The sequence below is a fragment of the Sinocyclocheilus grahami genome, unplaced genomic scaffold (genome assembly GCF_001515645.1).
Source record: "Sinocyclocheilus grahami isolate Dianchi unplaced genomic scaffold, SAMN03320097.WGS_v1.1 scaffold565.1, whole genome shotgun sequence".
NCBI lineage: Eukaryota > Metazoa > Chordata > Actinopteri > Cypriniformes > Cyprinidae > Sinocyclocheilus > Sinocyclocheilus grahami.
In genome coordinates, this window is record NW_015505744.1 from 358432 (window position 1) to 364741 (window position 6310).

A 6310-nucleotide genomic window follows, 5' to 3' on the forward strand; every position below is an offset into this window, starting at 1 on the left:
TGCTTTCACACCTGTAGATCGATTGCTTTGTTCCGAAACGGGATTAAAATTATTACAATGTTGCTTTTTATTCTTGGTGCGGTTCGCTTTCACACGGCAAAGTTTCTAAATGGACCAAATGTGTTAATACAAGTCACGCGCGAGTAAACTGTTCTCTCATTGGTCAAAGCTCCACGTTTTATTTTCCGGGATTCCACTGAGCTGTCACGGCTGTCATCCGTCAGGATGCTTATATTAATTTATAGCTGTCCTTATATTAATTTATCATTTATCATTAATTTATAATTTTGAGCAGGAGTCTAGGATTCATTGGGAAAACATTTTTAAAATGCACCTACTAGGAAGAAGAGCAATAAGACGGCATTATAAAATTAAAAAGTGCGCTTTTTTATTTTGAATGGCGAAGACGTGCTCACCCACAGACATTCACAGGTTCATTTTGAAGTATTAGCAAAACAACAAAGCTAATGCTTTTCACGGAACTTACGTATTTACCCATTATACATTGTGATATAGTCTGGTTCGTTGGTCCATTGGATCGGATTGCTTTCTCACTACAACCGAACCGCTCCAGAGTTCGTTTTCAATCGAGCCGAGACCACCTCGTTCAGGCGATCTCGGACCGATTGTTTTGGCGCGGATCCGAGCGCGATTGCGGTGTTCACATATGCCCAAACTAACCGAGCTAAGGGGTAAACGCGCCAGGTTCCGAAACAACGAGCCATGTGTGAAAGCACCCTAAGATATTTTTTGATGAAATCCTAGAGCTTTCTGGTCCTCCATAGACAGCAATGGAACTGACATGTTCAAGGCCCAGAAAAGTAGTAAGGACATGGTTAAAATAGTCATCATGTGACATCAGTGGTTCAACCTTAATTTTATGAAGCCATGAGTACTTGTTGCGCACAGAGAAAACAAAAATAACTAGTTTATTCAACAATTTCTTCTCTTCCAGGTCAGTATCTGCTGTCATTCATGAGAGTACCATGACGTATGTGTGTGCATTCCTCTGCTTGTAAACACAAAGTATACTTGTAGCTTCATAAAAATACGGTTGAACCACTGATGTCACATGGAAAATTTTAACCATGTCCTTACTACTTTATTACTAATTTAAAGTCCCATTTCCTTTAACCCTAAAACACAACACAATATAATGTGTAATTCGAAATACAGGGGACAAAATCTTCATATAAATACATCAGACTATTTTTACAGATTTTTATTTAGTTTTTTAGAGTGTAGTGTTTTACTGCAGGCCCATGACAGAAGTCGTTGAGAACACTTAAGTGGTCATAAATGATACAAGTCAAAACTCTAAAGTAGGGCTGGGTTTTGACACATTCTCATTCACAAGCTTGCGATTCGATTCGATATAGATTATTTTGGATATATATATCAGGTACAGTAGGCTACATGCAAAACTAATGCAGTAAAATATACATGAGAGTCAGTTAGTACTAGCTACATTACTATAATATTGAAGGTTAACCCTTAAAGACCTAGAACATTTTTGGGGCACCTGACACACCTGCACTTTTCTTTGTTTTTTTAAGACCTATTCTAGCAGTCAGCATCAAGTGTCATATATTATTATAAACAGGAGAACTTGAAGTTTCAGTCTAGCTAATTTAAAGTCCCAGTTTTCCTTTAGTTTTCTCTAAGAATGAATGAATTTCCAGAATTTTAAGAAAAAGGCAAGCAACAATTGGGTGTTTTTTACTGTGTACTCAAACAGAAACTCCTGATGTTTTGATTTTTTCTTTAGGAAGTTGTATCTGGATGTTTTACACTTCCAAATAAAATTTTGTCTACATATAACATTCCCCAAGCAAGTTATAGCCATTAATTAGAATATTGTTATAGGCGCTTTTCAGTGAAAAACAGGTCTAATTAGTTTACTAACAATATAGATGTGTCCAAAAAACATTTAGGGAGTAAAGAAAATGAAATCAGCTTTATATAATAACAAAACACAGTAAAAAAAAGTTACTTTTTTTCAGAAAAATATATTTTTTGAGTATGAACAACAACAAACACAAACCGTGCAGCTATTTGGTGAAAACAATTGCACAAATTGTCTTCTGCAACAAAAATACAAAAATTCAAAATGAGTGAGAAATATATAGAGTGCAACAGAAAAAATAGTGGAAATTATCTTTATGAACTATAAAATATTTATTTAATTAAATAATATAAATGATCGATCCGCCGGCTGTACTCTGCGTTAGAATCGAGTTACTTTTTTTCAGAAAAATATATTTTTTGAGTATGAACAACAACAAACACAAACCGTGCAGCTATTTGGTGAAAACAATTGCACAAATTGTCTTCTGCAACAAAAATACAAACAGTGCAAATTATTCACAAATATATAGAGAACAACAGAAAAAATAGTGGAAATTATCTTTATGAACTATAAAATATTTATTTACATAATATAAATGATCGATCCGCCGGCTGTACTCTGCGTTAGAATCGATTTTACTGGGACATAGCCTAGCGACGCAAAGACATAAATTCCAGTGCTTTGTCCAATATGTACCGCTGTTTCATCCTTGTTTTTGGTTTGTTTTATGTCAAAGAACTCAGTCGTGTGTTTTTCTGGGTTTTTTCAGAGAGTTCTCTCATGCAAATGTGTTATTTTGTGCTTGTTTTCATGCATGCACGACAGACTATACTTTCACTTTGCGTTTGTTTAAATTTACAAAGAAAAATCCTAAATGGTGGTTCAAAAGACCAAAACCTTTGTTTATTGGTTGAATATGGGACAGTTTGAACCAATCTGGGCATGGGGGTGGGACTAAGCGTCAACTATCGTTCCTGTTTGGCTCAGAGGAACGAAATGCATTGGTTTCTTCTGACGAATCTATGTTGTCAAAATGTGATGACGTAATCACGGGGCCTATGGAGACTCTGAATATCCAAATATGACAAATGAGATATATCCGAAAAGCGCTTTTTAAAGCTTTCAGATGGGATTTTTAAAGCTTTCAGATGGGATTTGCAGTTCAAAAGTTATTAAACATTTAAGAACAATAATTATTTTTAGCCGTGGGCGGCTGTCTCGGTCTTTGAGGGTTAAAACTGATTTGTAGGCTACACAACTGCTAAAATTACACTTAATGAAGTTTTTAGAATAATAAAGTTATAATTACATAATATTTCTACTTCAATTTGTTTTTGTTTTATAAACATTTAAATGGTGGCTGTCATAAAACTTGATGGATATATTCAAACATAAATTAAACATTGAAGAAAAAATTATAATGAAGATGTTATATGAGTTTATGGTCACCGAATATGTTTTTCTGAGGTAAATGTGATGTTACATGTTTACATTGTTTACAAGACGTTAAATTGACGTCTTTGCGTGGCTGAAACACAGATTGAGCGATTACATGACACAGGATACAGATTGTAAAGTTGTATTCTTTCTTTTAACTTGCCTTCGGATTTTAGTCATGTTTATTTTGTGTTGAAACTGGTATTAATGTGGAGGAGATGATCAGTTCACGTGTGCTACGCGCTGTCGCATCTGTTGAACTGAGGCGCTACAGCGATCTGTCACTCCACATTAAACAGTGCCAAAACGGCATTTATTGTTTGAAAACTGCAATACAGTGTGAAATGTGACAGAATGTGAAATCTGAGACTTTGTTTCATATTAAAAGTACCAAAGCACAATGCTTATTGCGATATATTGGATGGGAGGTGCGCTTCAATGTTCCGTCCATTAACTGAACACAGGCTAGACTAATCGATTCTTGGGATTTAAGAATCGATATCGTTCCGTAAAAATGAGAATCAATTAAAATCAGCCCTACTCTGAAGTGTGTTGATGACAAACTCTCAATGCAGTTGAAGATTAAGTCTAGACTAAGAGTTTTCTAAAGGGGTGTAGCGTCTGGAACACTCCAACACACAATATATATTTTGTTAGCTAGATTTCACAAATACTTTGTAACACCCCAGGACGCCGAACAAGACCCTGGTTTCATGGTAACCCGATACATTTACAACCTTGTGGAATGCGAGCCGGCTCTCATTCTGCTTTCTCCAGAAACAAGGGGTACAAATGCACAGGAGAAATGGACTGTTCTACTAATTAATTCATAGGAAAACCTTCTTTGAATGAACACCCATTTTCTTCAGGCCAGTGTGTATATTATTGCTGTGTTGTATTTAATCTGTTGTATTATAGACTATTTTTATCCGTGCTTACGATAAACCACACATTCATATAAGTAACTATTTCATGTCTAGTATCTATGAATTCGCCTTCTTATGATCGAAACAAGTGTGTATATTATATGCTGATACCTATGCAACATATTGATGTTCTAAGAATCGGTACTAATTTGTGCCTCAACACTCCAGCGAATTACATATGCAAAATACCATGCTTACAGACAAAGACTCATAAAAATCCTCAGTATTTCCAACCTCCCGCTTGGGATTTCAGCCTTCCTCATTGGACGAACCCATCTTGAGAGGCGTGAATCTCTGCAGGCTTTAAAAGGCCACACTCCATGTGACCCGCCCATGTCGGTGGTTCAGGGAGATGCTAAGATGAAGATGTGAGAAACGCTCCAGGATACCAAAGCTCGTGCCAGGCTCCGGCCTAGTCCTTTTCATTCATCAAGTGATTCTGACTCAAACTAGCTCTTTCTCATCAACCAACTTCAGCAAGATCTTGGGGCCTTAAGATTGCATCAGGAATCTTTTTCAGACATACGCAAGTATCAAACTTAGTCGATTTAATTGATGCATTAAGTATCAGTTACACCTTTTTACAAGGTTTGTTGAACTAAGAATCTGACGTTTTCCCTCAGGTTTTAGATCTGCTGAATATGCAAAAATGGTTCCATAAATGTCATTCCTTATGTCTCTTTCTTTAGTGCTAAACTTTAACCCTTTCCTATACCAACTGTATGTGTGTGTGTGTGTATGTGTATGTTAGACCGGCTTAATGTGTTTATGTAGTATGTTAGACTAGTTTAAGTGTTTATGTAGTTAATAAAACCTTACTTGTATCACACTTGACGTGTTCATTGTTTACTCATAACCGGAGTCAATAATCATGCAGATTTACGTTACAAACTTATAGAATTGTACAGTAAGAAAGTTATTTCCTTTAATGTTCCGTCCATTAACTGAACACAGGCTAGACTAATCGATTCTTGGGATTTAAGAATCGATATCGTTCCGTAAAAATGAGAATCAATTAAAATCAGCCCTACTCTGAAGTGTGTTGATGACAAACTCTCAATGCAGTTGAAGATTAAGTCTAGACTAAGAGTTTTCTAAAGGGGTGAGCGAGATACCAGTCGGAATCTGACAGCAAGGTGTTCTGGGTGGTTGATTACAGGTCCAAATCAACAGAGCCCACCACAATTTTTTGTGATTTATTCTAGTATTGTTTTATTTCCCTGTTTTTTTTTATCATCCACCAGGTGAAAGAAAGTCTGATCGCTTTGTGAAGTATCAGCACACCTTTCCTTAACAAGCCTCATGATTTAATGTGTCTGTCATATCTGTAGCACAAATGGAATGGGACCTATGGGATTAGGGCTCAGTTAAAATCTCTATCCATAAGAATGAACTAGCACCTCTAGTAGGAAGTAGGATTGAAAGATTAAAAGTCAAAGTGAGACTCCTCTTTTTATTTCCAAAATGGCTCTTTGGCTCCATCCCCTAAAACAAATGAGGTCCTGTCTAATTAAGGTCAACCGGCGTTTTGCTCTCTCTCCGTGCTCGTCACTAATCACACAATGCATATGTCCTACGTCATCCATTGGAATGGCTTCCGCGTACGACAGTCAGCTGAAGTGAGAAAAAAGTGTTTATTACATTTGAAATACGGATTTTTTTTTTACAAAAACACATGGATTCGCTACAGGAGGCCTTTATTCATGGAGCCGTGTGAGGCACGTTTTATTATGGATGCGCACACTTTATTTCACATCTTCTGGACTGTTGATAAAAAGCACCCGCTTACCCCCATTGAAAAGATTGGAGGGGCCAGGACAATTTTTTATATAAATCCGATTGGATTCGTCTAAAAGAATCTCTACAATTAATTAAATTATTAAATTAATTTAATTAATTAATTTAATTATTAATTATTACAATTAATTTACAATTGTACAACCTCTACAAATAATCCAAAATGGTGCTGCAAGATCAATCTTTAATGAGCCGAAAAGAACGCATGTCACACCTCTGTTCATCAATTTGCACTGGCTACCAGTAGCTGCTCGCATTAAATTCAAGGCATTAATGTTTGCCTACAAAACCACCACTGGCT

General features: G+C 36.2%; 1 protein-coding gene across 1 annotated transcript in view; it reads left to right on the forward strand.

The window, feature by feature from the left end:
• The window catches only part of LOC107556342 (gamma-aminobutyric acid type B receptor subunit 2), a 269850-nt gene that overhangs the window by 29655 nt on the left and 233885 nt on the right, over window positions 1-6310 (forward strand). The window lies entirely within an intron of this gene.